This window comes from Bombina bombina, chromosome 1 (assembly GCF_027579735.1).
Source record: "Bombina bombina isolate aBomBom1 chromosome 1, aBomBom1.pri, whole genome shotgun sequence".
Lineage (NCBI taxonomy): Eukaryota > Metazoa > Chordata > Amphibia > Anura > Bombinatoridae > Bombina > Bombina bombina.
This window is the reverse complement of record NC_069499.1, coordinates 1,059,777,146-1,059,793,998: the sequence shown is the minus strand read 5'-3', so window position 1 is coordinate 1,059,793,998 and position 16,853 is coordinate 1,059,777,146. Positions and strand designations below refer to the sequence as shown.

Sequence of the window (16,853 nt, the reverse complement as noted above, 5' to 3'; positions counted from 1 at the left end):
AGTGCTAGTGTGTGTGCTATAGTAATAAAGTTTCTCCATTTAGGGGGCCTATCTTTTTTAGCAGTCCACAATAATTTATAAATGGGGTGTATCCTCATCATATCTGATTCTATTTGAACCCATTGAATTCTATCTAGGTGGTTATGCCACAGAGAGGACTGTGCCAACCTGGCCGCGTAATAGTACGCTGCCAGGTCTGGCATTCCCATCCCCCCTCCTGTTTTATGTCTGAGAAGTGTTTGTTTATTGACTCTGGATCTTCGGTATTTCCAGATGAACGCTACCAGGTCTTTTTGTGTTTTCCGTAACACAGTGGTAGAGACGTTTATAGGTAATGAACGAAAGAGATACAAAATTTTGGGTAGAACCGTCATCTTAATTGATGTCAACCTGCCATATAGAGAGATGTTTAGTTTGTTCCACCTTGATAGTAAAGTTTTAATATGAGTGAACATAGGTGTGTAATTCAATTTGTAAAGATGGTCCAGGTTGTTCGGGATTGTGATACCCAAATACTTTATGCCCTTGTCAGCCCAATTAAAATCAAAATTCAGGATCAATAATTTTTTGGTATGTTCTGGGAGATGTGTACTGATTGCCTCGCACTTATCATTGTTAATCTTGTACCCCGAAATGTCGGCGAATCTATTAATCGTGGAGTATACTAGAGGGAGGGAGATCATGGGCTTAGTAATTGATAAAATTACATCATCTGCGAATAGACTGATCTTGTGTTCCCTGTCGCCTATCTTAATGCCATTAATATCTACATTTTGCCTGATGCTTGTTGCCAGCGGTTCAATGCATAGGGCGAACAGCAATGGTGATAATGGGCACCCCTGTCTGGTTCCATTAAGAATTTTTATAGGTGAGGATTTATAGCCCGCTATTCTGATGAAGGCGGAAGGGTGGGAGTATATTGCCGAAATTGCTGTACAAAAATTTCCCCTAAAGCCCATATTTTTTAGCACTGCGGTGAGGTAATCCCAGTTTACACGATCAAATGCCTTCTCTGCGTCCAATGAAAGAAACAGAGAAGGCACATTTTGTTTGGAAACATAGTCCACAAGATCAATAATTTTCCGAATGTTATCTGGGGCCTCTCTATTACGGATAAAGCCCACCTGATCCTGATGGATGAGCTTTGGAAGAATGTCATTTAGTCTAGTTGCTAAGATTTTTGTAAATAACTTAATATCTAAATTAATCAGGGAGATGGGCCTATAATTTTTACAGTGTTGTTTACATTTCCCAGGTTTAGGGATTACTGATATACGAGCCTCAAGAAGCTCCTTGGGGATAGTCCCCCCCTCTAGTATGTGGTTGAAACTCTCAACCAAGATGGGGCCAAGATCCTGTGCAAACGTTTTATAGAAAACACCTGAGTACCCATCGGGGCCTGGCGCCTTACCCATCTTTAAATTTCGTATCGCTAAATTCACTTCATGGATGGTTATTGGCGAATTTAGCTTATCTAGGTCTTCTGTTGCTATTTTGGGTAAGTTACAATCCTGTAGGAATGCATTTGTATCCCTATCTAGTGTGATAGGATTTTTGGGTGGGGGCAGGGCATAAAGTTTCTGGTAATACTGGGCAAAAGTGTCAGCAATGATCTGTGGATGGTTTGAGATCTGCCCATTTGTCATTTGAATTTGTGGTACTGTGGATGTCCTAGTCATTTCTTTTAATTTAAATGCTAACAGTTTATCAGGTTTGTTGGCTTGAATGAAGTATTGAGTATCAATCAGTTTTAGGGACCTGGTAGCCTCCTTTGTCAACAGCTGATCCAGAGCATTTTCTTTGTCTCTCAGTAGCTTTAATGTTTTGTCATCTAGTGATAGCTGGTGCTGTGATTGTAGGTGTTTAATCTCGCTTCTAGTACTTTCTAGTTGAGTCAAATACGCTTTATTCTGTTTGTTAGATTCTTTTATTAGAATGGCGAAGGCTTTTAAAGCTCCCCAAATATACAAGGGGTTAGATACTGAGTTTTGATTAAGTGTTAAAAAGTGAGAAATTTCTGTCTGCAAATTTTGCGTAAATAATTTATCTCTGAGCAAAGTTGGGTTTATAGTCCAGCTTCTGCCCCTATGAGGGTCAATTAAGCCACTTAATTTTGTTAGTACCACGTTGTGATCCGACCATGTGGTTGGTATAATATCTGAGGCTAATATCAAAGGGGACATAGTTTGGCTAACCAGAATATAGTCTATTCTTGAGTAAACATTGTGTGAGGTGGAGTAGAATGAATAATCTCTTGTTTTTGGGTTTATATATCTCCAGCTATCTACAAGGTTGTGGTCAAGAATAAAATCAAACAGAAGCTTCTTGGAACTTTGAGATGGAGGTGTGCGTGGGATCGCTGACTTGTCTAGTTCAACATTGGCTACTAAATTGAAGTCTCCCCCTATGATTAAGCGAGATTTTTTCCATGTGGTTAGCATCATTCCTAGCTTAGACAAAAATGGGGCCTGAGATTCATTAGGGGCATATATATTTCCCAATATAACATGTGTGTCGTGTATCCTGCCCTTAACTATAATGTATCTCCCAGCCTTGTCAATAATTACCTCGTCCTCCTTAAAGTTTAGCTCTGAATGGACCAGAATGGAAACACCGCATTTCTTGGATTGGCAGGTGGCATGAAATTGTGTGGGGTAATTTCTATCCCAATTTTTAGGGGTTTTTATTTTTGTAAAATGGGTTTCCTGCAATAGGATGATGTGGGCTTTCATAGATTTATATGTGTCTAAGGCTTTTCGTCTCTTGATGTGGGAGTGTAACCCTCGAACATTATGTGTGACTATATTTAAAGACATTCCCTACCTACGTGTACAGTAAGAGAGTGAGTAAAGAAAAATAAAGAAGACTCCTGAAACACAGGTAAAGAAGCTTACCACTCGTTGGCTGGCCGGGACCCCCTCCCTGTATGAAAGCAGAACTGTCAAGTCTGTCTCGTGGAACACATAGCTGCTGTAACATACCTCTATGTAATATATGACATGCTAAGATGAGAAAATATGTAACGGTTAGTCTGAGCAATAACAAATCAATGAACAACTGACCTTGTTCGGTCCGAACTTGGATCTTTGATCTAGGAATGTAATATGACATAGCAATAACAATAACAAGTAAAGTAAAGAAACTAGCAAACATAAATAATACAACAAAAGAAACTTCGGGCATACATTATTGGCATATTGAATGCCTATTACCTCGGTTATATAACCAAAACAACTTAGACTCTGGATAAGGGTGAGCCCTATGGCTCTGGACTTATAACAATAATCTAACTATTTAGAAACATTAAGTCCAGGTCAAGAGTCATTTCATTTCTTTCGGGCTTGTTCTCAGAATTTAAGCCCCCCTTAGTGGTGATACTTCCCTTTAGGGAACGTGCAGAATTACAGTCATAGCTTGTGAATTATTTCTGCAAGTCAGGTCGGGCTCTCCGGTTCTTGATTTCTCTTCTTAGCCTTCCCATTTTTAAGCACCGGTGTCCAGGTGCGACTCAAAGCTTTCCTTTGTGGCTTGGGAGACTGTGATGGTGACTGTGATGATTTCTCGATATGGAGCTTGTTTAGGATCGATTGTCCCTCATCAATTGTAGCACAAGAGTATGTTGTTTTGTCTACTGTAAATGACAACTTGAAGGGGAATCCCCATCTGTATTTAATTTGGGCGTTAGCCAGGGCTGCTACTATCGGCTTGAATTCTCTTCTCTTCTTCAGAGTGATAGGGGAGAGATCCGCAAATATTTGAATTTTATGGTCCTCATAAGTGATCTCTGGAACTCCCCGCACTGCTTGCATAATTCTGTCCTTAATATGGTAATAGTGAAGTTTTGTTATCACATCTCTGTGGGCCCCTGGTGTTGGAGGCTTAACTAAGGCTCGGTGAACTCTGTCCATAAGAAGGAAAGATGCATCTTCCTCTGGTAATATTTGTTGGAAGATTTGTGTAATAACGTCTTGAAGGTTATTATACTTTTCAGGTAAGTTGCGTATGCGAATGTTCGATCTCCGAGATCGGTTTTCCAGATCTTCCAGGTGGTCCTCTAGTTTTTGTATTTGCGCTTGTTGTGCGCTCACTGTTGCTTGTAACTCTGGGATCTCCTCTACTAAGTCATCGACTTTATCTTCAATTGCTGAAGTTCTCTCACCAATGTCAGCAATTTCTTGTGTTAATTCTGAAAGGGCCGCTCTCATTTCTTCATGAAACATTTGTTTTATCTGCTTTAAGAGGGCCTCATTAGAGGAGGTTGATTTCTGGGAGACAATGGGGGGATCCTCCGTGTCTTCTTCTTGTTCCATCCGTTGAGAGAGGTCTAGCATAGCCTGTTTCTTTTTCTGTTGTGACTTGGAAAGGCACTCTTTAACCGATTGCGTGCGGCTTTTCATCTTCTAGATGTATCTTCCCAAAGCAGGGAGTGTTGGTTGGTGCTGAGGTTTCCGTGCTTTTGAGAACCTATCACTCTGATAGCTACGTAGCAGCCCTGGGAGCCTTAATCTTTCAGAGAGCCACTCTGCCCCGTGACTTTACACAGACATGCCCGAAGTAATCTTCATCTAGATCATTTAATCATTAATTATGTCCATTAGTGCTTGAGAGTAGAGGGAGCTTGGCATATAAAAGACAATCTTTCCTGATAGGGTGAGATGAGTTAGGGCCTGCAGTAATCACCTCTCTTGTTTTCCCTGTCGCCTCAGTTGCCGCGGGCTAGAGGGTGAGAGAGCAGCGGGTGGAATCAGCCCTTATAAGTATTAAATCACCCTATCTAGAGTCCATTTATGTGATGTAGATTATCCAGGAAAAGGTATAGAAAGTCTCTATTTTCTGGGTTCAGTTATTTTTCAGTTAGCACTCACCTCCCCTGGGGAGTCTGTCCTCACAGGACCATCACGGGCAGGGGATTTTGGATATCATATCTCACTATTTTTGACTTTTCTGAGCCTGTCAAGTCCTTCTTTTGACCCATTTTGCCAAAGGAAAGGAAGTTGCCTAATAATTATGCACACCTGATATAGGGTGTTGATGTCATTAGACCACACCCCTTCTCATTACAGAGATGCACATCACCTAATATGCTTAATTGGTAGTAGGCTTTCGAGCCTATACAGCTTGGAGTAAGACAACATGCATAAAGAGGATGATGTGGTCAAAATACTCATTTGCCTAATAATTCTGCACTCCCTGTATATTTTTATTTTGGGTTGTTAGTTTCATCGTGAGGATACAATCTCCATGCATTGAAGCTACATAAACATTACGCATAATTAAAAAAAAACATGGTTCTAATGTTGACATACATTATTATATGTTCACAGATTTAACTAGGCCAAGGGATAGGATACCCAGGTTTCTCATGCCTGTATCCATGTGTACACCACGGACCAACTGCTCCTCACAACCACTGCCTCTGACTTTTCTCCAGATTCCTGGGGAGGATGAGCCAGGGGCATATTCAGATGTCCCTGATACAGAAAATAATTTTACTTTACAACAACATGTTGTCATTATTTAACAAAAAGAGAGAGTTTGAAAATGTTTATTTTATGATGCAGTTAATGTAAGAGATATTTTTTTTAAATTCATATATTTGCTTGTTATCATCATGTTGTCATAACAGTCTACAGCAATGATTAGCATAATCTAGGACTTGTCACATATTCATCATCCTAACAATGATTTGTGTTTGTGCTTCTTCTCTGACAGCTGAAACTTGAGGAATCCTCGGCAGAGGAGAGTGCCCCAGCAGCCTCTTCTTCTGAGAGTCCAGATGAGGAGGTGGCTGTAAATGAATGTAAGAATTTATCATATCATGTTTTGACACTTCTATATTGATTGTGAAATAGTAGACCATAATTTGTTTTCTGTTTTTTTAACAATGTGGTGTATAATATAGGCCTTGACACATATTCCACATCCATAACAATATTTTTTGTTTGTGCTTCTTCTCTGACAGCTGAAAGTGAGGAATCCTCTGAGTATGCCGCCACAGCGGGCATGTCGCCAGAGAGAGCAGAAGAGGAGGTGGCGGCAACAGAAAGTAAGAATTTATCATATGATGTTTTAAAAATTCTATCTTGAAATTGAAAAGTTATAACAAATTTTATTTTGTGTTTTTATTACAGCTCAAGATAGCAGGACACAAACTGAGCCCTTCCTGTCTGAGTTGTTTCAGACACTGACCCAGGCACTGCAAACAGTGGCCGATGCTGTTAGGGGGATTCAAGATGCTTTGCAGGAATATTACGGCTACATTACGAGTTTTTGCCAGTAAGGCTTGCGGGGCTAATGCACAGTATATGCTCACCGCTCACCTACAAACAACGCTGGTATTACAGGGTTTTTTAAACCCGGCGTTAGCCGAAAAAAAGTGAGCAGAGAGCAAAATTTTGCTCCACATCTGACTGTAATACCAGCGCTGCTTATGGTAGCGGTGAGCTGGCTAAACGTGCTCGTGAACGATTTCCCCATAGGAATCAATGGGACTGATTCAGCTGAAAAAAAGTCTAACACCTGCAAAAAAGCAGTGTTCAGCTCCTAACGCAGCTCCATTGATTCCTATAGGGAAATACATTTATGTCTACACCTAACACCCTAACATGAACCCCGAGTCTAAACACCCCTAATCTTACACTTATTAACCCCTAATCTGCCACCCCCAACATCGCCGACACCTGCATTATATTATTAACCCCTAATCTGCCGCTCCGGACACACCGCCGCCACCTACACTATACTTATGAACCCTATACTAAATTACAAATAGCCCTTAAAAGGGCTTTTTGCGGGGCATTGCCCCAAAGTAATCAGCTCTTTTACCTGTAAAAAAAAGACAATACTCCCCCAACATTATAACCCACCACCCACACACCCAACCCTACTCTAAAACCCACCCAATCACCCCTTAATAAAACCTAACACTACCCCCTTGAAGATCACCCTACCTTGAGACGTCTTCACCCAACTGGGCAGAAGTGGTCCTCCAGACGGTCCGAAGTCTTCATCCTATCCGGGCAGAAGAGGTCCTCCAGACGGGCAGAAGACTTCATCCAGGCAACATCTTCTATCTTCATCCATCTGGAGCGGAGCGGGTCCATCTTCAAGACATCCGACCCGGAGCATCCTCTTCATTCGACGGCGACTGGAACAATGACGGGTCCTTTAAATGACGTCATCCAAGATGGCGTCCCTTCAATTCCGATTGGCTGATAGAATTCTATCAGCCAATCGGAATTAAGGTAGAAAAAATCATATTGGCTGATCCAATCAGCCAATAGGATTGAGCACGCATTCTATTGACTGTTCCAATAAGCCAATAGTATGCAAGCTCAATCCTATTGGCTGTTCTAATCAGCCAATAGGATTGAACTTCAATCCTATTGGCTGATTGGATCAGCCAATAGAATTTTTTCTACCTTAATTCCGATTGGCTGATAGAATTCTGTCAGCCAATTGGAATTGAAGGGACGTCATCTTGGATGACATCATTTAAAGGACCCGTTATTGTTCCAGTCAACGTCGAACAAAGAGGATGCTCTGCGTCGTATATCTTGAAGATGGACCCGCTCCGCTCCGGATGGATGAAGATAGAAGATGCCGCCTAGAAGAAGACTTCTGCCCGTCTGGAGGACCTCTTCTGCCCAGATAGGATGAAGACTTCGGACCGTCTGGAGGACCACTTCTGCCCGGTTGGGTGAAGACGCCTCAAGATAGGGTGATCTTCAAGGGGGTAGTGTTAGGTTTTATTAAGGGGGGATTGGGTGGGTTTTAGAGTAGGGTTGGGTGTGTGGGTGGTGGGTTGTAATGTTGGGGGGGTATTGTCTTTTTTTTTTTACAGGTAAAAGAGCTGATTACTTTGGGGCAATGCCCCGCAAAAAGCCCTTTTAAGGGTTATTTGTAATTTAGTATAGGGTAGGGATTTTTATTATTTTGGGGGGGCTTTTTTATTTTACTAGGGGGATTAGATTAGGTGTAATTAGTTTAATTTTTTTTAAATTATTTTAATATCTTGTGTAATTTAGTGTTTTTTTTCTTTTCACAATTTAGTTTGTTTAATTTAATTGTAATTAATTGTAGTTAATTTAGGTAATTTATTTAATTATAGTGTAGTGTTAGGTGTAATTGTAACTTAGGTTAGGATTTATTTTACAGGTATATTTGTATTTATTTTAACTAGGAAGTTATTAAATAGTTAATAACTATTTAATAACTATTGTACTTAGTTAAAATAAATACAAAGTTGCCTGTAAAATAAAAATAAACTCTAAGCTAGCTACAATGTAACTATTAATTATATTGTAGCTAGCTTAGGGTTTATTTTATAGGTAAGTATTTAGTTTTAAATAGGAATAATTTATTTAATTGTAGTAATTTTATTTCAATTTATTTAAATAATATTTAAGTTAGGGGGGTGTTAGGGTTAGGGTTAGACTTAGATTTTGGGGTTAATACATTTAATATAGTGGCGGCGACGTTGGGATCGGCAGATTAGGGGTTAATAAATGTAGGTAGGTGTCGGCAATGTTAGGGACGGCAGATTAGGGGTTAATAATTTTTAACTAGTGTTTGCGAGGCGGGAGTGCGGCGGTTTAGGGGTTAATACATTTATTGCAGTGGCAGCGATGTCCGGTTAGGCAGATTAGGGGTTAAAATTTTTAATATAGTGTTTGCGATTTGGGGGGGGGCTCGGTTTAGGGGTTAATAGGTAGTTTATGGGTGTTAGTGTACTTTTTAGCACTTTAGCTAAGAGTTTTATGTTACGGCATTAGCCCATAAAACTCTTAACTACTGACTCTTAAATGCGGTAGGAGTCTTGACAGGAGAGGCTGTACCGCACACTTTTTACAAGACTCGTAATACCGGCGTTAGGAAAAACCCATTGAAAAGATAGGATACGCAATTTACGTAAATGGATTTGCGGTATGCTCGAGTCGCAGAAAAAAAGTGAGCGGTGAGCCTGTACCTGCCAGACTCGTAATACCAGCGGGCGTTAAAAAGCAGCTTTGGTACCTCTCAACGCTCCTTTTTAAGGCTAACGCAAGACTCGTAATCTAGGCGTTAATTTGTTGTTATTTTTTTTATTTTTTTTATTGTATTTAGATAAAAAAAAATTCTTCTAAAATTAAATAATAAACAATCGATTGTTAAGAAAATAATGGTGTCGCTACATTAATTTAAGTATTATCTTAAAGAAAAATGAAAAAAATATATATGTTTAATTATGTATAAATAGAATGCAATGTGGTTTGTTATATTTATATAAAGTATATAGCTGCTGAATGATGTCTTCTGCATATAGATGACTCATGTGATTTGCTTGCACATGTGCATTGCTATTTCTAATAAATAGGATATCTGAGGAATAATAGAAGTGAAAAGGATTAATGCTGCTTGAGAATGTCTTGTCTATCTGCATAATGAAATAACATATATGAGTTTGATGTCCCTTTAAGATCTGAAATAACATTCATTTAAATTGAACAATTAATTGACTAATGCTTCCCATTACGGGCGAGATTACATATACGGCACAGGCTTCAGCGCAAGCGCTGCAACCCGCACCACCCGTAATTTCACCTCGCACATCTGGGTATCCAATAAACCCCGCCGGAAATTCAAAAGTGCCGTAAGTCGGATAAACTAGCGATGTCCAGAAATGAGCGTAAATACAAATTTCTGGAATCGCTAGTGACTTACGGCACTTTAGAAACTGCCGGTGCCTAAGAAAAGTAAAAAAAATATAAAATCTCTTGTAAAAGTCTAACAAGCCTCCCAAAAATTAACCCCACACGTAAAAACCCTATATCCGCCATCAAACCCACATCGGAACTAATAAAAGTATTAACCCCTAAACCGACAAAAAAGAACACAACATAAAAAGCCTAATTAAACTATTAACCCCTATATCCACCATCAAACCCACATCGCAAGTAATAACCCCTAATTCCACCAACCCCAACATCGCAAACTACCTATTAAAACTAATAACCCCTAATCTGACATTAACCCACAACGCAAACTACCTATTAAAGTATTAACCCCTAAACCGCCAAAGCCCACAACGCAACAAACCTATTAAAGTATTAACCCCTAAACCGCCAAAGCCCACAATGCAATAAACCTATCAAAGTATTAACTCCTAAACCGCCAAAGCCCACAACGCAAATAAATAATTAAATTACTAAGCCCCCTAACCTAACACTCCCTAACCTAACACCCCCTATATGAACCCAAATTAAATAAATTACAAAATACTAAAGTTACTATTAAATTAAAAAAACCTAACACTACTTTAAAAATAAAAAAAAAGTATAAATTAAAGGGACAGTCTAGTCAAAATTAAAATTCTGGTGTAGACTGTCCCTTTAAGATACAATTACAGAAAATAAAAAAATCTAGGATTACAGAAAATAAAAAACAAACGGCTAGATTACGAGTTTTGCGTTATACTGAAAAAGCAGCGTTATCAGGTTATAACGCTGCTTTTTCACTACCGCTGGTATTACGAGTCTTGCAGATTTAGGGGCACCGCACACTTTTTTGGCCTTACCGCAAATCAACTTACGCAATTTGCGTATAGTCTATTTTCAATGGGACTTCCATAGCGCCGGTATTACGAGCTTGTCCTGGGAGGCCAAAAAGTGAGAGGCATACCCTATCCCATCAAGATTCGTACCGCATTTTAAAGTCAGTAGTTATGAGTTTTACACTACAAAGCCGTAGCATAAAACTCATAACTAAAGTGCTAAAAGGTACATTAACACCCATAAACTACCTATTAACCCCTAAACCGAGGCCCTCCCGCATCACAACCACCTAATCTGCCCCTCCGGACATCGCTGCCACTATAATAAACATATTAACCCCTAAACTGCTGCACTCCTGCCTTGCAAACACTATTTAGATATTATTAACCCCTAATCTGCTGTCCCTAAAATCGCTGCCACCTACCTACATTTATTTACCCCTAATCTGCTGCCCCCAACGTCGCCACCACTATATTAAATTTATGAACCCCTAAATCTAAGTCTAACCCTAACACCCCCTAACTTAAATATAATTAAAATAAATCTAAATAAAACTTACTATCATTACCTAAATAATTCCTATTTAAAACTAAATACCTATACAATAAACCCTAAACTAGCTACAATATAACTAATAGTTACATTGTAGCTAGCTTAGGGTTTATTCTTATTTTACATGCAAGTTTGTATTTATTTTAACTAGGTAGAATAGTTACTAAATAGTTATTAACTATTTACTAACTACCTAGCTAAAATAAATACAAATTTACCTGTAAAATAAAACCTAACCTAAGTTACACTAACACCTAACCTAACCCACCTAACACTACAATTAAATAAATTCCCTAAATTAAATACAATTAACTAAATTCAATAAAATTAGCTAAATTACAAAAAAACACTACATTACAGAAAATAAAAAACAAATTACAAGATTTTTAAACTAATTACACCTAATCTAATAGCCCTATCAAAATAAAAAGCCCACCCAAAATAAAACAAAACCTAGCCTAAACTAAATTACCAATAGCCCTTAAAAGGGCCTTTTGTGGGGCATTTCCCCAAAGAAATCAGCTCTTTTACCTGTAAATAAAATTACAAACAACCCCCCCAACAGTAAAACCCACCACCCACACAACCAACCCCCCAAATAAAACCCTAACTAAAAAAAACCTAAGCTCCCCATTGCATTGAAAAGGGCATTTGGATGGGTATTGCCCTTAAAAGGGCATTTATCTCTATTGCTGCTCAAAACCCTAATATAAAACCCACCCAATACACCCTTAAAAAAATCCTAACACCAACCCCCGAAGATCCACTTACAGGGAAAAGTCTTCATCCAAGCGGCAAGATGTCCTCAACGAAGCCGGCAGAAGTGGTCCTCCAGACGGGCAGAAGTCTTCACCCAGACGGCATCTTCTATCTTCATCCTTCCGACGCGGAGCGGCTCCATCTTCAAGACATCCGGCGCGGAGCATCCTCTTCAATCGACGTCTTCTTGCTGAATGAAGGTACCTTTAAATGACGTCATCCAAGATGGCGTCCCTTAGATTCCGATTGGCTGATAGAATTCTATCAGCCAATCAGAATTAAGGTTGAAAAAATCCTATTGGCTATGAAGTTCAATCCTATTGGCTGATCCAATTAGCCAATAGGATTGAACTCGCATTCTATTGGCTGTTCCAATCAGCCAATAGAATGCAAGCTCAATCCTATTGGCTGATTGCATCAGCCAGTAGGATTTTTTCAACCTTAATTCCGATTGGCTGATAGAATTCTATCAGCCAATCGGAATCTAAGGGACGCCATCTTGGATGTCGTCATTTAAAGGTACTTTCATTCAGCAAGAAGACGTCGATTGAAGAGGATGCTCCGCGCCGGATGTCTTGAAGATGGAGCCGATTTGCGTCGGAAGGATGAAGATAGAAGATGTCGTCTGGGTGAAGACTTCTGCCTGTCTGGAGGACCACTTCTGCTGGCTTTGTTGAGGACATCCTGCCGCTTGGATGAAGACTTCTCCCGGTAAGGTGATCTTTGGGGATTAGTGTTAGGATTTTTTAACAGTGTATTTGCTGGGTTTTATTATCAGGTTAGGGCTTTGGGCAGCAATAGAGCTAAATGCCCTTTTAAGGGCAATGCCCTTCCAAATGCCATTTTTAGGGCAATGGGAGCTTAGTTTTTTTTAGTTAGGGTTTTATTTGGGGGGTTGGTTGCATGGGTGGTGGATTTTACTGTTGGGGGGAATGTTTGTAATTTATTTTAAAGGTAAAAGAGCTGATTTCTTTGGGTCAATGCCCCGCAAAAGGCCCTTTTAAGGGCTATTGGTAGTTTAGTTTAGGCTAGGGTTTTTTATTTTGGGTGGGCTTTTTTTATTTTGATAGGGCTATTAGATTAGGTGTAATTAGTTTAAAGATCTTGTAATTTGTTTTTTATTTTGTGTAATTTAGTGTTGTTTTTTTGTAATTTAGCTAATTTTATTGAATTTAGTTAATTGTATTTAATTTAGGTAATTTATTTAATTGCAGGGTTAGGTTAGGTGTTAGTGTGACTTAGGTTAGGTTTTATTCTACAGGTCAATTTGTATTTATTTTAGCTAGGTAGTTATTAAATAGTTAATAACTATTTAATAACTATTGTACCTAGTTAAAATAAATACAAACTTGCCTGTAAAATAAAAATAAACCCTAAGCTACATACGATGTAACTATTAGTTATATTGTAGCTAGTTTAGGGTTTATTTTATAGGTAAGTATTTAGTCTTAAATAGGAATTATTTAGTTATTAATTGTAGGTTTTATTTTGTAGATGTTGGCGATGTTTTGGGCAGCAGATTAGGGGTTAATAAATATAATGTAGGTGTCAGTGATGTTGGGGGCAGCAGATTAGGGGTTAATAAGTGTTACAGTTTGGCAAATCGCTTATGTTATAGTTCCATTCCAATGTATATATTGTATGTATGAGCATATTTATGTATTTGTATACTATTCTAGTCATATTAATTGGCCATGAGAAATATAGAAGCTGTATATCTTTCTATGCCCTATTTCAGTTACAAAAGCTATCAGGAGATGGTAAATAAGGAGTTATTTTCTCAGGCTTCCTTTCATTCAAAAGAGTCACCAAATGTTTACATGTAAATAGGAATCTTTGGCTGTTGGGGTGTGGATGTGGTAGATAACAGGTTATCATGATTTATAGCTATCCACCCCTACAATAGCCCCTATTTACATGTAAACAGCTAGGACCAATGGCATTCAGTTTTCCAAATATGGTGAAGCGGGAAACAAATTAACCAATTGCATCAAAGCAATACTAACAGATGGGGCAAGTTTGAATATATAGAACAAGATTTAGTCAGTAGGGTTAGTCAGGAGTCAGGAGAGAGAGGGGAGGATGAGGACAGGAAGCTAGCAGAAACATCCAAACTGTCCACAAGATAATCCCAAGGTACCTATGTCATGTATGTTTGTGTAAATGTATATTTGTCTGATAAGTAAATGTTAATTGTTATTGTCTTTAGGCCTATGCATTGAATATTGTGATATTTTATGTTTTATAGCTGATCTAATAAATAATTGTGTATTTTGAAACCAACAGTAATTTTAAGAGTCTTATTACATTGGGTTATTTATCAGTTTCTCATCTATATGTGTATTTATGCAATATTTTAAACTAGAACTTAGTCAGTTCTATCTATTAATATAATATAGAAATATTTAATCCTATAGCTATAATTTGTACATTGTAAGCCCCTTTTTAGCTAAATAATAAGCCAGATTTCATATAATTTATGCCTTGCATGGTCAAGAAAACATAACATATATATATCTGGATTAGTTAGAATTTAATTGTTAATTCCTCAATGAGCCATAAAAAGCTGTGTAAATAAACAGATATATTTTATGGACGTAGTTATATTGACACTCTGGGATAAAAATCAGAAAATATTGCATAAATATACATATATATATGCACTTTACAAGTCAGATTAAGGATCTAAAATTCCTCATATTAAATAACCTTTAAGAGTAAATATTATATTTGTACTCTAAAATTATTAAGATTTAAAGAATAAGTATAATGTAGGTGGTGGTGATGTCTGGGGCGGCAGATTAGGGGTTAATAAGTGTAAGATTAGGGGTGTTTAGACTCGGGGTTCATGTTAGGGTGTTAGGTGTAAACATAAAATGTGTTTCCCCATAGGAATCAATGGGGCTGCGTTACTGAGATTTACGCTGCTTTATTGCAGGTGTTAAACTTTTTCTCAGCCGGGCTTTTTGCAGGGCATTGCCCCAAGATAAACAGCTCTTTTACAGTCAAAATACACAAAGTCCCCCTAACAGTAAAACCCCCCAACCACCAAACCCCCCAAAATAAAAAACCCACGTATGTTGAACACATCACTAACTTTATAGATCACTATATTTATTATTTTTTACTATTTTATACTTTTTTTTATACTTATCACAAATGTTCACGTATTATTTCTTATTGAGAGCCACGACCCATTCACTTTATTTTCATACATTGGGGCCTATCTATCAGGCTCCGTATGGAGCTTGAAGCCCCGTGTTTCTGGCGAGCCTTCAGGCTCGCCAGAAACACCAGTTATGAAGCAGCGGTCTAAAGATTGCTGCTCCATAACCTGTCCGCCTGCTCTGAGGTGGCGGACAGACATCGCCGCAATTCAACCCGATCGAATACGATCAGGTTGATTGACACCCCTTGCTAGCAAATCTGCAGGGGGCGTAGTTGCACCAGCAGCTCACAAAAGCTGCTGGTGCAATCCTGAATGCGGAGAGCGTATTGCTCTCCGCATTCAGCAATGTCTGTCGGACATGATAATAAATAGGCCCATTTGTATTATTTATATATTGTCTTTTTGTGATCAGTTTTATGTACCATCCACAATTTTAAGTTTAATACTTCAACTCATTATTTACACTTGTTGCATATATTTATTTACAGTAGTAATACCACTTAGATTTCACATATTAAATTATACACCATACACTGTATAACATATTTTCACACCTGGTGCACCCTCTATATCCAATCATAGTTTAGATTGGATATATATATATATATTTGTAGTTAATAATGTAAATATTAAGAACGCACAATCTCAAGGACACAATAGAAGATTAGTACAATCACGCTTATAGTTGACATACATATTTTAACATTATACAATACAATACCCAGCTCCTATAATTTTAATAGGAAGTGTTTTTTTTTCTTTATTAACGAAGTAGATTGTAGACGTGACGAATATATAGGTGTTCCATGGGAGTTTACTGATAATTCCACGAGAGTAATCTGTATGTTAATGGAGAAACTGCTGTGGGTTTCTAATTTTCAAAGCACTGTCCTCTATCTTAGCTAACCCTTTTCATCAGTCTCGCCTGCGTTTCAGTGGTGATATTTCCCAGTGTAACAAATCTAGTGAATGTACAGTGAAATTTTTTATTTTGTGTAAACACTTTAAAGACAACCCCATAGCATAGCAGCTGAGTGGTGGACTTTTACTGAAGTTGTAATCCCCATTATATCCTATGGGAGACACATCACTGCTCGTCAGTATGAGGTTCAGTCCACTTTTTTAGAATATATTGACAGACCAACAGACTATGTGCCTGATGAACTCAAACAGGCAATTACTCTTCGGTTTGTTAATGTTTTGAATAGACAGAACAACTGAATATTAACATTTTATTGCTTATCTCTTCTACCTCCTATTGGGAGTGTAATTTCGTGTTCTGGCTATGTTTGCACCGTTTTTCTTTAGCCTATACTTAAGTATAGAAACTTTCAGTATAGGTAGGGATACCACAGGCAAAAACAGATATTTCAAAAGCTGAAATAAAGTAAAAGGATCTATTTGTAAACAATTTAATACACTCCCACAAGTAAAATAGATAATTTGGAACAAATTAAAGGGGAGACAAATTTACATTATACTGTTCCTTTTATTTGTTTTTGCTTTTTTTAAGAATCATAATATTGTGTTTCTTTTGTTGAATTGTCAATTACGGAATTTGTTTGGAAAATGAGGTAATCATTCATCATAAATTCCTACTTTCTTAGTCACGTTTTCAAAGGTGTACTTATCATTTTGTAACAGAAGCTGTAGTTTCTCAATCAATATTGCTCTGCCTAATGCATGCATTTTTATCTTTTATCTAAAAATGTAAGAAACAATTAAGTTATGTTAATGTATTAAAGCATTATGCAACTTTACACTGATTAAGGGTGTGTTTATTTAATGTGGGGGTGTTTTTGGATTGTTCGGTTCTAAAATAAATTTAAATAATATAGAAA

The 16,853-nt window shown here is 38.0% G+C and overlaps 1 long non-coding RNA gene across 1 annotated transcript in view; it reads left to right on the top strand.

The window, feature by feature from the left end:
• LOC128638166 (uncharacterized) overlaps nt 1-6,254 on the top strand; it is an 88,059-nt gene extending 81,805 nt beyond the window's left edge. Inside the window, exons 2-4 of the long non-coding RNA XR_008399059.1 lie at nt 5,713-5,800; nt 5,963-6,046; nt 6,132-6,254. This is a non-coding gene — a long non-coding RNA (uncharacterized LOC128638166). The remainder of the gene's footprint in view (nt 1-5,712; nt 5,801-5,962; nt 6,047-6,131) is intronic.
• Nucleotides 6,255-16,853: the final 10,599 nt, after the last annotated feature.